This window comes from Varanus komodoensis, unplaced genomic scaffold, assembly GCF_004798865.1.
Source record: "Varanus komodoensis strain SLA01 unplaced genomic scaffold, ASM479886v1 scaffold50, whole genome shotgun sequence".
NCBI lineage: Eukaryota > Metazoa > Chordata > Lepidosauria > Squamata > Varanidae > Varanus > Varanus komodoensis.
The window spans coordinates 2,014,331-2,033,019 of record NW_025336088.1 but is presented as its reverse complement, the minus strand read 5'-3'; the positions used below and the strand labels follow the sequence as shown (position 1 = coordinate 2,033,019).

The 18,689-nt window shown below is 39.3% G+C and overlaps 1 protein-coding gene across 16 annotated transcripts in view; it reads right to left on the bottom strand.

Annotated features, from left to right (window-relative positions):
• The window catches only part of MAPT (microtubule associated protein tau), a 107,131-nt gene extending 90,328 nt beyond the window's left edge, over window positions 1-16,803 (bottom strand). For all 16 annotated transcript variants that reach the window (XR_006416379.1, XM_044446971.1, XM_044446976.1 and 13 more), the window contains exon 1: window positions 16,657-16,803. The gene's annotated coding sequence lies outside the window, so the exon portion shown is untranslated. The remainder of the gene's footprint in view (window positions 1-16,656) is intronic.
• Window positions 16,804-18,689: the final 1,886 nt, after the last annotated feature.

The following is an 18,689-nucleotide window of genomic DNA, read 5'->3' as shown; positions in this document are numbered from 1 at the left end:
TTAAAAATGTAACTTCTATACAGCCCAATAACCAAAGGTCTCTAGCAATTTCTTCATTGAGATTCATATAAACCAAACCACATCCCTTGGAGTCTTTTTCCTAGCATTGAATTTGATTTGTGCTACAATTAAATTAGGAAACTTCAGATTTTCTTATCTGATTAAAGGTTTTAGGTTTCAAACATATCTAATAAAAACCAATGAAGGAACAACCCTGCCTCTTCCAACTGATCATGCATGGAGATGAATTAAGATAAAATAGGGAAGATGCTCCAGCTTACACAGCTGTGCTTAAGCTGAACTCTGCTTCTTGCATAATTTCCTCATAGCTGTGTAGTGTGCTATTAATCCGATCATACAATAATATTACTAAAACAATAGTAAAACACATTGAAATAAGGAACTTATGTAAGTCATAATTTAAGTGCCATTAATTTCAATGGGTCTACTAATATGTGATATACACAAATGTTGCAGTGGGATGAGTGATACAAAGCCTCAAAGACTCCCTAGTGCAAGGGTGAACAGAACATAGAACTCTGATATTTAGACATCAACTCACAGTTTTCCTGACTACTGGCCATATTGGCAGGGGCTTCTGGGAATTAAAATACCAAAACATATGTAGATCTAACTTTTCCCCACCCTGAGAGCTTCACATTTAATATGCTTGGCTGTGGCTAACTCAGTTTAGGGCAAGTTCCAAGTTGCCTAGATGACTCATGCAGGTGGATGAAACATGACATACACCATGCAGATTTTCTCCTACAAACATAAAGTATGTCAGTTCTCAGAATCCCGTGACTTTGAATTGTAAACCATTTCTACCAAGCAAAAGGTGTGAAAGATGGAACAAAGCAGTAGGAACAATTCACATCAACTATACAATTTAAGGTAAACCTCTAAATAAAGCAAACAAAAACAGGAGCTGTATGGAGTCCTATAAAGCAGTTATTTCACACAAGTGCTTAGTGTCCCTCATCACAGACTTGTCTGCCATGGCACAGCACTGGGCTGGAATGCTGCTTGAGCCCTCAGCTTGTAATTCTCCAGCCTCAAAGCTGCTGCTGGATTCTATCTAGTTCTATCCTCCACTGTAATTGCTAGTTATTGCTTTTATTCACTCTATCTTCTCCCAGTCTCACTCAGACTTGCCTCACAATATCTATTCTTCAGAATCTCCTATGGCATTAGGCCAAAAAAGGTCATGATCCAAACATTCTGCAAGGGGCTACAGTTTACATGGTTTCATATAGTGAACTTAATTCATTAATTCACACAAACGTTTGTGCATTCATTTAATCCAAGTACAGCTGAAGACTTGATTTGTACCATGGATTATGCAGAATTAAGTATCTGGGTATAAATCAGTTATGAATATAGGCAGATGGATTCTTGCAATCATTTGAATGAATATACTTACATTGGGAATGCATTTTTAGTGGGAGACAACTCTCATAAAAAGTGGTATGTAGCCACAACTATACAAACCAGCATGCATGCTAGTCCTCCTAATGGGAACACACGTGCACATAAGTGAAGGTCACAGCATACTAACACAGAAGTAGCTTCCAGCAATATATTGTTTATGACGAATTCTGCTCTCAGAGGCACATGTCTTCCTATTCTTCAGTCATGCAAATCTTTATTTCATTTTTATACCATCCAATAGTCAAGACTCTCTGGGTGGTTAACAAAAATCTACATATGTGTACTGATCATATCAGAAGGAGAAGGGATGGGTTCCTAATCAAGAAAGTCCATAACAGTTCACCTTCACTTCTGCTCAGAGTCTGTTTGAGTATGTTTATTAGATTTATATACTGCTTTTTTCTTACAAACTCAAAGTAGCTTACATCATTCTCCTCCTCCCACAACAAGCACCCGACCCTATGAGGCAGATTGGGCTGAGTGTGTGTGACAGGCTCAAATTCAACTGGTTGGCTCCATGGTTGAGTGAGAAAACTAGAACCCAGATTGCTTGAGTTTCAGTCCCACGCCCTTAACCCCTCCACCACACTGTTTCTCATATAGTGCACAATGCCATACCATTTCCCCATGTAATGTACCACTGTCCTCCATGCCTTGAAAATCTAAGAATATAAGGTCATAGTCTGCAAATACTCCAAGCTACTGTATACTGCACTCAGGGCCAGGCCTTAATACAAAAAATCCAACCTTGAATGGGTGTTCAACTCAATGCGCCTGTCAATTGCTAGAGCCAGAACTATAACTAATCTCAAAACATTAGCAGGAAGTAGTTTCTCTTTGGTTTGTTGACCAGGCAAATACAGATTCTAGTTTTATAGCTGATGTGGCCACTCCAGAGGCTTTATTCTGCCTGCCAATTCAAGTGCTTAATATTCCCATTCCCTTCTGAGCCTGAAAAATGCTCTGGGGTCTGAGCATATGTGGTGCCAGTTATGAATGACTACAGGATTAGGTTACAGCTTGCAGTCCTATTTCTGACTGAGCCACCTCATGTGATGGGCTAAGGATGGACAAAGGCCGAGCTAGATGTCCCAAACACACTGCACCAATTCTGCGTCAGTTGCTTTGATTACCAATTTATTTGTCAGGGCAATTTAAAGAACAGAACTAATTCTTAAATCCCTGATTGGTTTAGGATTGCTATTTGTAAGCCTGCCTAACATATGAATCTGTCCAGACCCTGGGATTAGCTTCAAAGGTTCTGCTCTCAGATCCTCCACTAAGACAAATCAAGTTGGTGGGTACCAGGGTATCTTTTCAGTGGTGGTCTCTCATCTGAACTCTGCTTAGTCCTCCTTACTACAGCCTTTAAGCAGACACTCAAGATTACTCATTTACTAATTTAATTGCTGGCCTACAATGTATATAATTTTACCTGATGCTTTCAAGTACATGTTACTTATTCCATTGCTGTTCTACTTTTAATATTCTTATTATAAGCTGCCTTTTGAGGCCTTGCCTAAAGGACAGGATAGAAATAACAGCAAGATGGATATTTTTATATGGATCAAGAGATTTAAATTAGTTCACTCTGATGTACTGGCATGAGAAGGTTACCTTGGTTGGTCTCCCCACAATTTGGCTAGAGCTGAGTTGTGACACATAGGTTACCAATTTAAAACATGCTTCAGATGGTAATAACATACAAATGTGGGGGGAGAACTCCATCTGCAAAAAAAGTGTTTAAAAGTATTCTGCTACACATGTTCTGACCAAAAAAAACCCCCCCTGACAGCTCCCAAAATGCCACAGCCAGCAAGCTATGCCTAAACATGCATAGGACTGCATTCTAAGCATCTAGAAAAGCTAGAAAAGGTGCAAATTAATAAATATTAGAGTTGGAAAAGCTAGATGGGTGACACTTTACAGAAAAAGACAGCATCTTTGTTATCTTCTAGAATGATAACATCCAAGATACTTTAAAACATTACTTGTCATTAGAGCTGCAATCTTATGCCCATTTACTGAGGCAGTGCAAAACTAAGGAAAACTAAGATGAGCAAAGCAAGCATGTAAGAACAGCCTGTTGAAGTCATTAGTGGGGCGGGGGGGGGGGAATCAAAGACCATCCACAGCTACTGCACATGATGTCTAGCTAATATTAAAACTTATAAAGCTAATATTAAAGCTCTAGAAAATGGAAATAAAACCCCGAAACCTGTTCTTTGTCACACTGGAGGAGAGTCTACACTGCTCTTTGAATTAGTGTTACTTTAGCTCAAAATCAATCCTGCTTCTGTTCTGTCTACATTCTGCAATTTCTTACTGTTAGTGGTAGACTAGGAGAGCAAAAGTCTGGATTCAAGTATCTGCTCAGCCATGAAGCTCCTTGGGCCAGTCCCCAATCTCTTAAAATACTTCACAGATTTGTGAGAATAAAATGAGGATGGATATAATGTATGCTGATCCGAGCCCCTTAGAAAAAAGGCATCATAAAAATAAGAATTCTCCTTTGTCTAATGTCTCAATCTTTTTTTAACATTCTTAGAATCTCCCTTTTCTGACAGCTAGAAATCAGAGATCAGAGCATTCCGTTTCCTTTACTTCCTATGGAACTATCTGTAATAGATATGTACTACGTACTGGATATAAGGGAAGGTTGAGTAGGGGTTGAAAATGCAAGATAAGACGTTACCAATGACTTGTAAAGAAATAAATTTTCTAGTAATTGACTGCCCAGCTTTTCTCATTCATGAATTGGGTGTTGTTCATGGAATTTGCTGGAGGGTGCACATGACATACTGAGCTTTCATAACATGGCAACCCATCATGGGTAACATGAGGGGAAGGAGAACTAACAAGAGATACCTGGCAAATTTCACCTACTGCACTTTCTCTCCCAAGTGGGAGAACGTACAGAGCAGGTAACTACCACCCTCTTCCAAGTCAACATGCTGTGAGGAAGATCCACCCAGAACATTAGTTGGTACAACATTGCTGCAGTCAAGCCTTCCCCAGTAGAAGAAGCTCCAGGAGCAACAGAGCTGAGTTCTCATTAACATGCCAGGAGAATCATCTACCCAAAGTCTCAGTCATTAATCAACTGATGTCAGGCGGCATGCTCACCTCTTTGACATCATGTGGCCCAAAGATGGCTGAGGAGGACATCTGCTCCCCCAAACTTTGGGGACTCATTCCTGCTTTATGAGGTGGGAATAGAATCTGCTTAAGCAGATTGATTTTGTTTTCCACTGCAGTTTTTGCAAAATGCTGCTCTCAAAGCAGGCAGATTACCTTAGTGCAGCGGTCCTCAAACTTTTTCAATAGGGGGCCAGTTGAAAGGCTGCGGTGACTGTCGCAGGCCAGTAAGGTGGGGGTGCCTGCGGGTGCGGGAAGGTGAAGTGCCGTCGGGCGGGCGTGGCGGTGGCTCGCTTGCTCAGAGATCTCCCAGCAAGTGCAAAATCATCTCCAAGCGAGCAAGCCACCACCTCCCTGCCCACGCTGCAAGGTGCGCACGTACAGGAGGCAGACAGTGGCGAGTACACACATACAGGAGGCAAGCAGCGGCGGCTTGCTCTCTCAGAGACCATCTCCAAGTGAGAAAGCCACCGCCTCCCCACCCGCACAGCAAGTGGTGGCGTGGGCCAGATGGATGGCCATGGCAGGCCGGATCCGTTCCGCAGGCCATCGTTTGAGGACCCATGCTTTAGTGGATCAGGAAAAAGCAATGGTGATTCTCTTTGGAGTAGCTGGAGGACTTCTGTGTGTTTAATTGCACTGAAGATCTTTCTCAAAACATGCTATGAAATAAGATTTATATTTAGAATAAAAAACCATATATAGATACACATACTTTATATATGAAAGCACAATCTACTTCAGGGCCAGCCTAGAATAATATTTCTCCTACATCTCATGTTTCTGAAGATTCATTCATGATTGAATGAGTCATGTGATCTTATGGACAATGTGAGTAACACGGTAGCTGGAATCAATCATTTCTTTCATGGATATAAACAGAGGACAAAAATAATCTCATAAAGAATCCAAGGCCCCCTTTAGGAGGAGGAAAGTATAATTAGACAGTAGATTTGTGCTCTAAAGGAAAGAAAGAAATATGACCAAGATTCTTTCATTCTGAATGTTGGCAATGTCTTTTAAACTGATTATGCAAAGAGCTGCAGAAAGAAATAGGTACAAATTTTCTTAATTACTTTTTTCAATTTTTTTTAGTGTTTTTCCCTGTTAAATTTACCTTTGCAACTCTGATGATTAAAACCTTATTATTTCCCTTTATCATCCAAGCAGCAAAGCACACGCAAGTGTTTTGCTGGCATACATGCAACCTGAAAGATTATACAGTACTTACCACTGTGTTAGCCACAGATCAGTATTGAAGAACTGGACTTTACAGTATAGTTTAAAAAATTAATCAAGTAATTAATCAATTAATCAACTGCTACCCAACAGTTCAGATAAGATGCTTTATAATCTTTTCCACCAGTGATATATTCTGTCATTTTTTTAATGTTTAAGATCGACCAAAAAATTCTCTTCATTCCAATATGTAGAACTTTAAAGCATTTCCTTTTGGTGGGCTTGAAACAGGTAAAAACTGCATGTTAAGCCTTGCATCCTGCTGACCTTATGAAACAGATACAGACAACATAGTGTCTGCAGACATTTCCTCATACATTTGAGAAGTGCCCAGTCAATATGATTTTATGATTATGATCATTTATTTTCAAGTAGAAAAATGCACTTGAGAGTTAAGTCATGGGCTCCACCCACCTGCAATCTTTACTCCTCAGAATGTCTAAGAGACACTCTTATGAAGTAAAGATGGCCTGAGGGCAACATTTTGCTTTGAGGTGCTACTGGTCATGAGATGGAACCCATTGCTGCAGCTTGATATGGGAAAAGGTTTGAAGATGGCAGCAGGACAACTGGGAATGACAGGATGGGGTAAGGCCTGGGAGTAACTCAATGAAGTGAAAAAAGAAATTAGGGAGACCAAGATAGGGGACAATCCAATGTGCAGGAGGAGGAAACTAGGAGATTGAGATTACTAGGATGAGGGCTCTGGACAGCAATAGGATGGGTTAGTGAAGTCTGCAGGGTAACCAAACTTATATAGTGAGTGCTTCAGGTTAACATACAGCCAGCTGCCCACTGGAATGTGTTTTGGGTTTGGCAGGGTTGCTGATGGTGAGAAAAGGCATGTGTTTAGGAGATTATCTTGAATATGAGAAAGAGCAATAGGTTCAAAGCAGTAGCACTGAGTTCTGAAGTCTAGACCCCTTCTTTACCTTGCATTCATACCTTGGCCAAGTTTCTTGTATAGCCACTTGGCTAGCAGAGTAAAATCTGCCAGGACTACTTGCCTTTCCTATTCACCTCTCACTAACATAGCAGCCAGTTTGACAGCACCCTTCGCACTTCCCTCAACATTCCAAATGTGCCCAGTGATCCAAAAATTTGAAGAGCCCTGCTATAAAGTGAGTTTTAAGGCAATGAAATATTTTGCTGTCATGTAGCACTTTTCAGCCAACTACATCAAGATGGGGCAATAAAGAGCATTCACATTGATTTTAGTGTCCTACACCTTTCTCCTTTAGGTAATTCACCACTGTATTTTTTCACTAGACTCAGATTCCAATACATTCACATTCCAATCGTTTTCTTATTTGACTTGACAATTGCCATAGTTCACTATTTTTAGTACCATCCAGGTTAGCATACTACAGCATCTGCTCTTCACATATTTTGGTCTTCAATTCCCATCAGCCTCATGAGGAAAACTGTAATCCAAGAACACACTGGATGATCTAGCCACTACTGTTTCTTGAGCCCAGCCACTTTCCTCCAGGTCCAAACACCTAACACAAGGTATACTTCATGGGTCCTGCAGAGAATCTTTGAAATCCCAAAGTTCCATCTACACATTGCCATGGAAATTCCAAAATGTCTCCATAATAACAAATATACTTCTGCCTTAGACACATAGCTGCCATCAATGTTCCCTAAATTAGAAAAAGAGTAATCTCACATAAAACAAATTCATTCTAAAGGCTAGTCCTTGGGTACCACTCAGGAAGGATTCTCACCCAGAAGACAATCTTCTCTTCTTATATAAAATAGTAATATTTTAAAAAGTCAGGTTTTTATGTGTACATATATGGATTTGTACAAATCAATAGCAATGGGTATATATGTAATGAGTGGCATATACTGAAAGCAGTATAAGGTTAGGGCTGCATTGCGTTATAAGAGGTAAGCATCTGTCCTTCCAAAGTTTCTATTAATATAGCTGTCTTTTAATAGGATACAAAGCAGAGCCTCTGATGATCTCAGTGGATGAGCAGGTTTCCATGGGAGAACTGAATTCTCCAGATTTCATCAGGCAAGATATTATAAAAAACAGGTTGGCAAAGGTGGGAGGAAGGAAAATCCCAGACTAGATGGTGAGGTCACATTGTCAGCACATCAAAAGACCCAAGGTAAAGTGAAGGAGGAGAGTTTTGCTGACAGAGTTTAGGTTCTGCATGTCATGTGATGGTTATAGGTTAGACCCAGAACTGCTCCTAGAGCTCCTGGGAGCAAACAAAGGAAATTGTGTGATCCTCCCTAGTGTTTCCATCTTTAGCAAAGAACACAGACCCTTTTACAAACAGATAGGTAGAATAGATAGAAACTAGGCAGCCTGCATAACCAAGCTGAATAAAAATTTAGATGGTGTGGTAGGTTAAAAAAAAGTCAATTAAAGCCAAATCTTTACATCATCTTGGAATGCTGAACATACAGACACTATGAATTCACAATTAGATAAGGGATTTTCCACCACCACTAAACCTGTTTTTTTGTAACATCTTGCTTGATGAAAAATTCTGAAATTGGGTGATTTTGGGCTAGCTGGCCTAATAAAAATACAGGCAGTTCCTAAGTTATTAACGTCCTAGTTAAGAACAACCCATGCTTACAAACGAACTGCCATGCAGTCTGTTTTAACAAAAAAAAAAAAAAAAAACTGTGGAAAGTACTCATTACCATAGAGAGAGAGGAAACAAAAGAAGAGAGCACCACTAAAGCATGTCTTCCTGCCCCACCCATCTAGAGAGGAAAATCTGGCATCTCCTTGCTCCAAAAAGAAGTCACTTCTGAGTTTGGGTGGGGGAGGGAGCTAGATAGTTGCAGTTCTTCCACTTCCATGGGAATCCTGCACCCCTAACCTTCACAAATGTGGAAGACCTACTATGCAAGATTCAACTGACATACAAATATAACTTAAAGATGAATTTCCATCTTCTCAGGAACAAAATGCATTTGTAAACCAGGGACTGCTTGTATTATAGTAATATGGATTTTAGAGTTCTACATTATTACTTGTATAGCAATCACGTGACTCCTAATCTACAATCAAAGCTCTGCATAATCTGAACGAAATTCCAACCTGGATACTGAAGCCCAGGTTAAAATATATAAAATCTATTTACTCAAAATTACTGAATTCTACTCAGGTTTTTTTTTGAATCACCTGACTTTCTAAATGTAATCGTGAAACCTAAAATGCATTCTAAACTCCTTAGAATGCCAAACACTAAGCCAGTAATTAATGCAAAAAACTTCCAACTGTTGCCCACATGAAGAAAAGTAAACCAACTGCTCTAATTTTAAATCAGTGCTTTAGAGCGGCATCACTTAAAAGTTCCAAATTTAAATGTACTGATAATATACTCTGTCAGTAATACTTTCATCTTTCTGTGAAAAGTCAATGGACAGTTTGCTTCTTGGAAGCTTGTCCTCAATGAATGCAGGCTTTCATAAGAAAAGAAATACACAAACAGGCCTGCACTTACCAGAATAGCCTTTGAAACAGAGGCCCCTCCTCCTTCCATTCCCTTAATGGAGCCTCTATTAAAAGCAGCAGGAAAGACATGATGTCCAAAATGCTAAAGAATGGTTTAAATGCTGTTACCTTAGGCATTCTCTTCTATGTGCTCGGGTGTCAAAAAGAACCAAAATCCGAGTACAGTTTTTTAAAAGGATTTTAATTTCCTTGACCATGAATCATAGCAAATAATAGTAATAATTTCTAAAAAAGATAATCACACTGATCCATGAGAAAACAACTCAAAATTCACAGCTGGGCAGTGCCTTAATTAAGGCCAACTAAAATCTCCACTAAACTGTGCAAGCTTTACAAGTTCTTCCAGACAATTCATCACAATCCAGCTAAGAAACCTAATGCCCATAATGGAGTTGCCTAATTTCTTCAAGTGCTGAATCCAATTGGGTAAAAGAGCTAGGGACTGTAGACAAAAGGGAGCAAGCCAAATACAAAAGGGAAAGAGGATAAAACACTAAATACTGGCATATTTTAGTGTAAAGCTCTTACTGCTAGCAAATAACTTTAGAAGAGGCATTTCAACCTTGCAAAGCAGGAGAATCTACATGGATATCAAAGAATTATAAAATAATTGCTGGCTGAGGAAAAGGAGACAGGACTTGGGGAATTCAAGAAAGGTAACCTGGAGAGTCAAATATGACATCTGGGCCTTAGGTTCCCTACCCCTAACCTATAGACATAACCAGCTCCTCAACCTATATCCCTCCCATGTAGCCACATGTCTTCTTTGCTTGAATTGTAAGAGAAAACTAAGAACTTCAACAAAAGGTTATATTCAGCCCAGGGGCTGGTCCCAAGATCTATTTTGAATAGCAATACTTACAAGGTCAGCCACACATATCTCTGACAGTCTCTCCAACACATAAATCCAACTCTGGAACAGTCAAGAAACACCTATGTGTCACTATTATTCTGCTTTGGAGGGATTTTGAGCATAATGAAATAATGGGTGTCCCTAGGGCTGAGCAGAATAAAGTCACTGGGTTTATAAGGTTCTGATAAACCCAGCATCAAGAACTAGTATGGTATGGTGTCTACCAGGGCCAATACATCCACAGAAGTCCCACGACCTAATGCTACGGCTGCAACCCTCAAAACAGGCATGACTTTCACTTCACAAACAGCCTTGATCATGGGTTGGCACAGGTAACTTGTAAGCTTCCCACTGTTGCCTGCAGCCATTCCCTGCCCAGCTTCTACTCTCCTCACTGCATATGCTCATACACATAAGAGATAAACAGGGTAGCAGAAAACAGCTCTTGCCATGTGCTGCCCTTAATGTAACAGGCAGCCGCTACTCCTTAGCACTTATTCAGTTGCCTCTGGTCCCAGCTGTGTGCACAAGCATAAATTCATCAGAAGGGAGGAAATAAAAGTAAAGGCTGACAAAAAGTATATAGGAAGTTTAAGTTATTTTGAGCCTCAGCCCCAGAAATGGCTTCCAGAAGAAAAAAAAACTAGGGTGAAGGGAAAGGATGGGTTTAGAGATGCAACAGCAGCAAGAAAAGGCAACTTTTTCTTGACATTCCACTACAGTTTCGCCACCTGGAGCATTTCCAGAAATTGAGTAAAGAAATCCTTCTTCCTCTCATATACAACCAGTAAAGTAAATCTACAGAAGATTTGAGATAAGGTAATATCAATGAGTGGATGAAACCCAGCTTTATCTTGTTTTCTTAACCAGTGTTCAGGCACAGCAATGGATTGGCTGAGGACCAATAAGTTGAAGGGAAATTAGAGAAGACCAAGCTTCTGTTGGTGGCAGTTCAGCTTCTCCAATGAGTGGCATTGATTACACTGTGGAGGAGCTGGATTCCCTCTGATAAAAGGTTCACAATTGACAGAAGGAAAATTCTGGAGTCACTGAAAGGGCAGGTATTTTTTCAGTTGCAGAAAGCATCTTCTACCAGCTTAGATTGGTTTGCCAAGTAAATCCTTCCTCAGGCTGCTATAGCTTCCTCTCAGCTCTCCATGTTCTAGTAACCTCCAGAACAAACAATTGTAATCCCTTATATGTGGAGGTGTTTCTTAAGACAGCTTGGAACATGGACTACTAACTGGGACTAGGCATTATCTTATTATACGAGCGCTTCAGCAACAGCACAAGCATCCAAGTCCAAGGCTCCATCTGATGTGCTAGCTTTGACCTTCAAACCCCTTTATGTTTTGACCTAACACCTGAAATATCACCTGACTCCATATTTTCCTGTCCTTCTAAGACTCAGATATATTCAATATACCATTCAATATATAGCCACATCAAGCTAAAGGCATTTTCAGTGGTGATGACTCATTTGTAAAACTATACCTCAAGGGAAGCTTACCTTGCACCTACTTCAATATTATTTCTTAAAAATGTGTGCATACTGTTCATTCAGCCAGGCTCTCTGAACTGTTTATACTCAATAAAATCTAGACATAAAACAATATATTAAAACAAATTATCAGTAAAACGTTCCAATTAATAACTAAATTTACAACAAAATTAAACAAATTAATACAAAATCTCAACAAATAAAAACAAAAACCAGGAAATAAAACAAAGACCTGGATGTAGATATAACATATTGCTTAAACACGAAAATGCTGAGCAAAGAAAATGTTTTTGCCTGGTGACGGAACATGTATAGCATCTATGCGATGCATACTTCTCTGAAAAACAAGGCTGTATTACTGAAAAGGTCCTTCCCTGAAGAGCCGCCCTCTTCACATCCTTTAAAGGCAGTTCCCAGAGAAGGACCTCCAAAGATAATCTTAAGGTACTGGTAGGTACATATGGGTAGAGATGTTCCTTCGGATAATAAGGTCCTAAGCCATTTAGGGCTTTATATGTTAATACAAGCACCTTGAAGTGGGCTCGGAGATCAATCACTTCAGCATATTTTTTGACCAGTTTTGTCTTAGCTGGGTTAATTGATTTTATGCTGCATTTTTGCATACATTTGTATATTTTAATTTTGTTTTGTCATATTTTCAAGATTTATAAGCTGGATTTTTTAACTGAAAGGTGGACAACCCTCAAATAAACAAACAAACCCTTTATTGACTAGACAATGGCAAGGGAAATAATTTAGACCCACTGTGCTGGGGACATGGTGAAGGGCTTCCCCCATAATGGGGAAAGATTTAGACCAATCCTGGGATTGATCTAAAATATCCTCCAACCCCACTGCTTGCAATGCAAAGCAATAGCAAACAAACAAGCCAAACAACTCTTCTGCAGTGTTGGCTAGACACCGTCAGGGCTTAGGGAATGTCAGGGTGCTCTGACACAGTAATAGGACTGCTCTGTTAATGATCAGTGCTACTGCATGCTTTTAGAACAATTCCTCTGCTCTGCCCAGATATCCCACGTCCTCCCTCCTTTCTCTGTTCTAATGTTAGAGAGGGAATGGCTGTGGAAAAAAGTGATCTCTCCCTGGCCTCTGAGGCACTTCCCAGGGGCCATAGAATGGTAGCAAGTATCCTTGTAATATGTTAAGTTTTAAAAACAGATCAGGAAAAATACTAAGTGCCAATATCCAGAACAGGATTGAAGAACCATTGACTGAGCATTTCCTATAACAATTCTAGAGATTTTATTCATGGCATTTTATTATCCTCTTGTTGGAACCAACTAAGGTAGTTAAAAAAAAAACCCAGACAACATATTCCTTATTAAAACTAGTATTATTGTTAGTGAAGGGGAATGATGAATAAAGTGTATTTAAAATGTCAAAAAAGACTTTTCAGTTTTGAAAGAAAGTAGTTGAGATTTCTTTGTTCTGGTATCCATTGTTCAGATTACTTTTTTCAAGAAACTACTGAGTTTGACATCCAAGGAATCCATTTATAATTTATAGGATACTCAATACTGGAAGTTCTTTTCTTTCAGTACCCTTTTTCATCTCCTTGCATGGGCTTTAAAAAGATTACTCAAGAGCAGCTCTCCAGATCATCGCATATTCAACAAGATTCATTGAGTAAGAATGACTCTTAACCCAACCTACCTCACAGGGCTGTTGTGAGAGTAAGACTGAGCGGAGGGGAGATTGTGTAAGCCACCTTGAGTTCCTTGCAAGGAAAAAGGTAGGATATAAATATAATACATAAATGAATAAGAGAAAGCTACAAGACTATATTAATATAGGTGTGTGTGTGCCATAATGACAAAGCCAATTTAAAATGATTAGGTGGTAATTTATTGGAGTGGGAGGAGTACACATACCTTATTTCCAAAGCACAAGCTACGAAAATAACTATCTTTCTGTGGGAATTAACTCTCTAGCAGGGCCTCCCAAAGCTGTTCCATGGCACTGCTAATCTTTATTAGATCAACCAATACAAGGAGACCAATTCCTACCTGAAGAGCTTCAATACGGCCCAAAAGAAAAAAAAACCTTCTATATGAAAAGGTAGAAAACAGTGCTGACATTGGGTATTCATGCCTTTACAAAAACCACTTGAAGAGAATACTTCCTATATGCTGTGCTAACGCCAATGGGGCTTTCTTACATTTAGGATTGCAGCCTAACCAACACATTTACTAGTCTCATTAAAAACAGTGGTAATTGCTTCAAAATAAGCACAACAGGATTACTGTTTTAGCTGTGCACTGGAGAGGATGTCTGTGCCTCTTGAAAACTTTACTGGAATGTTCAGACATACTGGTCTGCATGAATCACAAGGGAAACTGAGGGGTAATAATATGTTTGTTTGATCATTTGTAAATTACATCATCTAAAAACGTATCCTAGAACAACAAACCCAGGAGTCCATCTATAAATAAATCCAAGGGCAATGATTAAAATTGAGGTTAATAAGCTTGATAAAAATATCAAGAAGCACCGAAAGCCCAACAGAACAATCTTTACTGCTTGTCTAAAGAGACATCACCTCCTTCGAAAGTTCCACAATCAGGGTGCTGCAACCAAGAAGGCCTCTCTAGCTGGTGGGATATAGAGCAGGGCCTCTGATGATGTTAGGTCCAGCTTTTTCTTCAGTTCTAGAGATCCCAACATATAAGATAAAGCATTTTCAGCTAAAATAATCCTAAATGAAAGAGATTCTTCAGACTTAATGCAAAAATACTAAGACAAATGGAGGAGAAAGGTCAAAGCAGAATTTGAGTAACTCCAGTGTCAGAGAATAATGAGAGCCCTAGCTTTATTACAGAAAGCATTGCAATAACGTTAACAGTATCATCACAGAAGGTATGCTATTATTATTCATATGATACGCTTCTGTTCATGAAGTATGACACAGGACAGGTTAAGGAAGTCTTAATAAATGTAGTAGGGAACTGGTATAGTGGCTAGGAAATTGCTCATTAGATCTCATTTCTACAACAAACCCACCAGAAATCTTTAAGTAAGCTAGTCTACGGTCACCAATTACAACATGGTGCTAATAATGCTTCCATTCTGATTAATTTTAAGATTCCTGCCAATATATATGTGAAGTGCTTTAAGCTTTCTGAATGTCACATAGCATTAAATCAGCAATGTATAGTATTTAGGTAACATGGAAGTCAGTAACCATGAATCTGTAAAGCCCATACATCAATTATTTAAATGGCTAAAGAAAGAGGAAAGTGATCCTAGTAATCCTTTCCTAAAATTTGATTATGTAATCCTTGTTAATAAATCCATGGTACAATTTACCAATGTAGTAGTTTATATTTCCACATTATGATTAACCATTATCACCAGTAAAAGAATAGAGAGCACATCATTTATAGCAAAAATCCATAATAAAAGGTGGTTCTGTATTTATCATAGCAAAGCACCTATTTTATTGCTACTTCTGATAGAAGACAAAAGGCTTTTTTCTTCTCCATCCCCACCCAAAACTACAGGAGCATACCACAGTCTTTACCCAATGAGAACTGCACTTTGCATCCATGTATTCTAGCCTAGCAGGGGCGTGACCAGCTGCTGCTATTACACTCACATCCATTTTTTTTCTTTGAGAAAACGATCTGAGACACAGAGACAAAAACAATGAAGCCACAGTAACAGCATGATGAACATCTCTGTGTGAAGGCAACACTCTAAAAAGCAGTGCAAAAATTCTACCACAACTACATCCAGGAGTATCTGTCTGTATACTGTATTTCTACTCAGAATAGTTACTATTAGTATGGTGTGAGCCAGTATATATTTAAATCCAATGGTGGTGGGGGGGGTGGATTTTCACCGGTCTCATTCTGCAATCACAGCCAATAATTTAAAATCCAAAATGTAAATCCCATATTGACCCATATAGTAGAACAAAGCAACTAATCTCTTAGGGTGGATGACCTATATTTTTTCCTATGCCTAATTTTCAGAGTGAATATAGATTATTACATAATATATTGTCCTGTCTTAAGCTGCCAGTCTATTTTTCCCCATCATAATTCTCTAAGCAATGCTAGAAATATGACATGGGCTGCAAAACATGGCACCACCGATATGAACGGGTGGGGGAGAGCCCATCCTTTTCCTCTATCCAACATCCACACCTACTGCAGTACCAACATCCTCTCCTTCGCCATCACCCTCACAATTAAAATGAATCTCCCAGACAGGAAACCAAACCTGCCAGAAACCTGGCAGGGAGGGGTGCTGTCAGAAGAGGAAAATAGGAAGCTAAAAGAAGGAATCTTAAAATTTATCTATACACAGTAATGAAGAAAGAAGCTCATCTCTTATCAATGATCAACATTTTAAATGCCTAAAATTGAGAAAATGAGTGAAAATTGCAATTCAGATTTTTTTTCTAGGCAATGCTTTAGCCCATTTTAAATCAATTAGTAAAAAGCATTCATAAAGAGATTTACCTTCCCATACAATTAAGTCTATTGAGGTTCTAAGAGACACACCCCTACTGCCCCATTTTGCATTGCAAAAATCTCCATTGAGTGCTGCCCGATGGAAAGAAACCCAAATGAACCGACAATACATGTATCGCCAAAACCACTCGCAGGTGGCGAGTACGTATTTCTTTGCAATAGGACTCTTTTTGTAAAAAGGGAGGGGTGTGGTTATGGGAGGAAAAAAGCTGTTTAAATTGCCACAATGCCGCAGGTTGTGCAAATGTGAAAAAAGCACGAAACCGTTCCCTGCTCTTACATTCAAACCAAATTACGTTGCGCACTGAAGCCGCCAGATCCAAAGCTATTATACTGCACGACAGCTCTCCCTCCAGCCATTCCTAGCGCATTCACTGCGTAACCGCACGCACCTGTGCACTTAACGCACCCCCTCCCGTCCAACAACCACAGGCTTGCAAAGACTGAAGGCCCTCAGAGTACCTGCTCTTCTATGAACAGATCACACCGTTGTGGGAAACCCTACCTGGCACTGCGTCTGTTAATGCGGCTGCAGGGAGAGCTCTCTGGAAAATCTCGCTCGCCGAAGCCGGGAGGAGGGGGAGTGACAAGAGAGGCAGGCAGAAAGAGAGCGCGCCTAGCCAGCAACAGGAGCGCGCACAAGCTCCGGAACCTTCCCGAGAAGAAGCCGTATATGCGCGTTTTGCAAAGGCCCTCCCAACGCGGCCAGAAACGGCTCTAGCACGCAGGCGCGTACATCTTCTTACGCGGGGAATTAGCGGCGTACTAAGGCCACTGAAGACCCCATGTCCGCCACCTACTGGTCAAAATTAAATCGCTCTTACTGATGCACGATTTACAAAAAGTGACTTGGATAAAATTTCATAAAAGCTTCGAGCCTGTACCCCAAAGCAACGTATTCTGAAAACTGTTCCTAAAGTTAAAATCACAGTTCACCAACTATGCAGCTCACAGGTGAAAGATACTCACTCTACACCGTATGTAAAGCAACCCGAAAGAAAAGGCACGATCTATTGTTTAGCTTACAGATATCCACTTGTCAAAATCAAGACCATCATGTATCATTAATACTGTCTAGATAAATATCTTGAGAGGACTCAAAGCAACCCATTTCATCTACTCGTGTTGAGCAAAAAAATCAAACTCTTGCTTAAAATAACAAGAAAAAAATTATCCCAGTAGCTCCCTCCCTCCCAAGTCCGTGCTAATTCTTTTTTTATCTTGCTGCTTAACCCAATTTTAAACTTTTGAAAGATACCAAATAATATTTTTTTAAAAATCCATAGCCTCATGCATTAAGGCTTCTTCTGTGGCCAAATCTCTAATCTTGTAGCAAAAAAATATTGACATGGGCAAGAATCCAAATCAGAACAAAGGTCTCAAAAATGTCATTCAGAATTTCAAAACCAATTTTCATTCACTAAAGTTAATTTACAACCTTAACCATCACTTGAATTGCTAACAATCTGGACAGAGAGTCTGATAAGATTAATGAATCAATTTCAGCACAACCACTGCAGCCATCAGTTCTGTAATCCTAACAGAAACACTACACCATTTCCCTACCTTGAATTGAGGGATACAATTCACATCAGCTGCCATGCCATCTAGAATACTCCTGGAGTGATTGGAGTAGATCTAAATTTATATGGTTATTATGCAATTCCTATCACCTGGGAATGAAAGGCTTCAAATATCCAGAGTATCTCTAGCTTACCTAAACCTTTATTTAATTTCTTACCCACCAACATCATATTCCTACCAAGTTCCAATAATCAACATATAAATTCACTTCCATATCTGGTGGGATAACTGTTAGTAAATAATCAGTATATTTTAAAAGGTAGGTTCATCTCTGTGGGATGCCATTCATCACTGAATAGAATCCAGATAAAATTTATCCTACACAAATACAAAATGAGCATCTTTTTTAAAAAAATCATGAATTCACAAAAATAGCCTACAATTTCCATACCATATTATGTGTATGTACTTAAATACTCATTCATACAAAAGCTCTTCCAAGTATTAGTCTCTAAACAAACAATTATTCAATGTGTTCTGTCCTCTGTGAAATCCACTCAGCATAGTCACAGAAAAGGTGAAGAAAACACCTAACAACTCAACATCTTTTTCATAACTTCACACACACAAGAAGTACCTGCTATCAAACTATAAGAGGAAGGGTCAAATGACATTTTTCCAGGTGTTCCTATGGTAATAATAATACATTTCCAGGACTCTGGCAATTTACTTGACCACCAAATAAATATCCTCACCTGGAGAAATATTCTTTCAACAACCTAAAGTTTTATTCAGTTCTCATACAGAAAAAACCTGCATCTCATAATCCACAACTCCCAAACTTCCATTACTCCAAAGTTAGAGTACAAATCTTATCAAACAAAGCCAATACATTTCTCCATTAATACTATATACATTCATTTTTCGCAGCTGTCTATACATTAAAGAAACTGGCATGTTAGAAGTGAGATTCCCACAAAATTCCCTCCACTACTTTTTTATTTTATTATTATT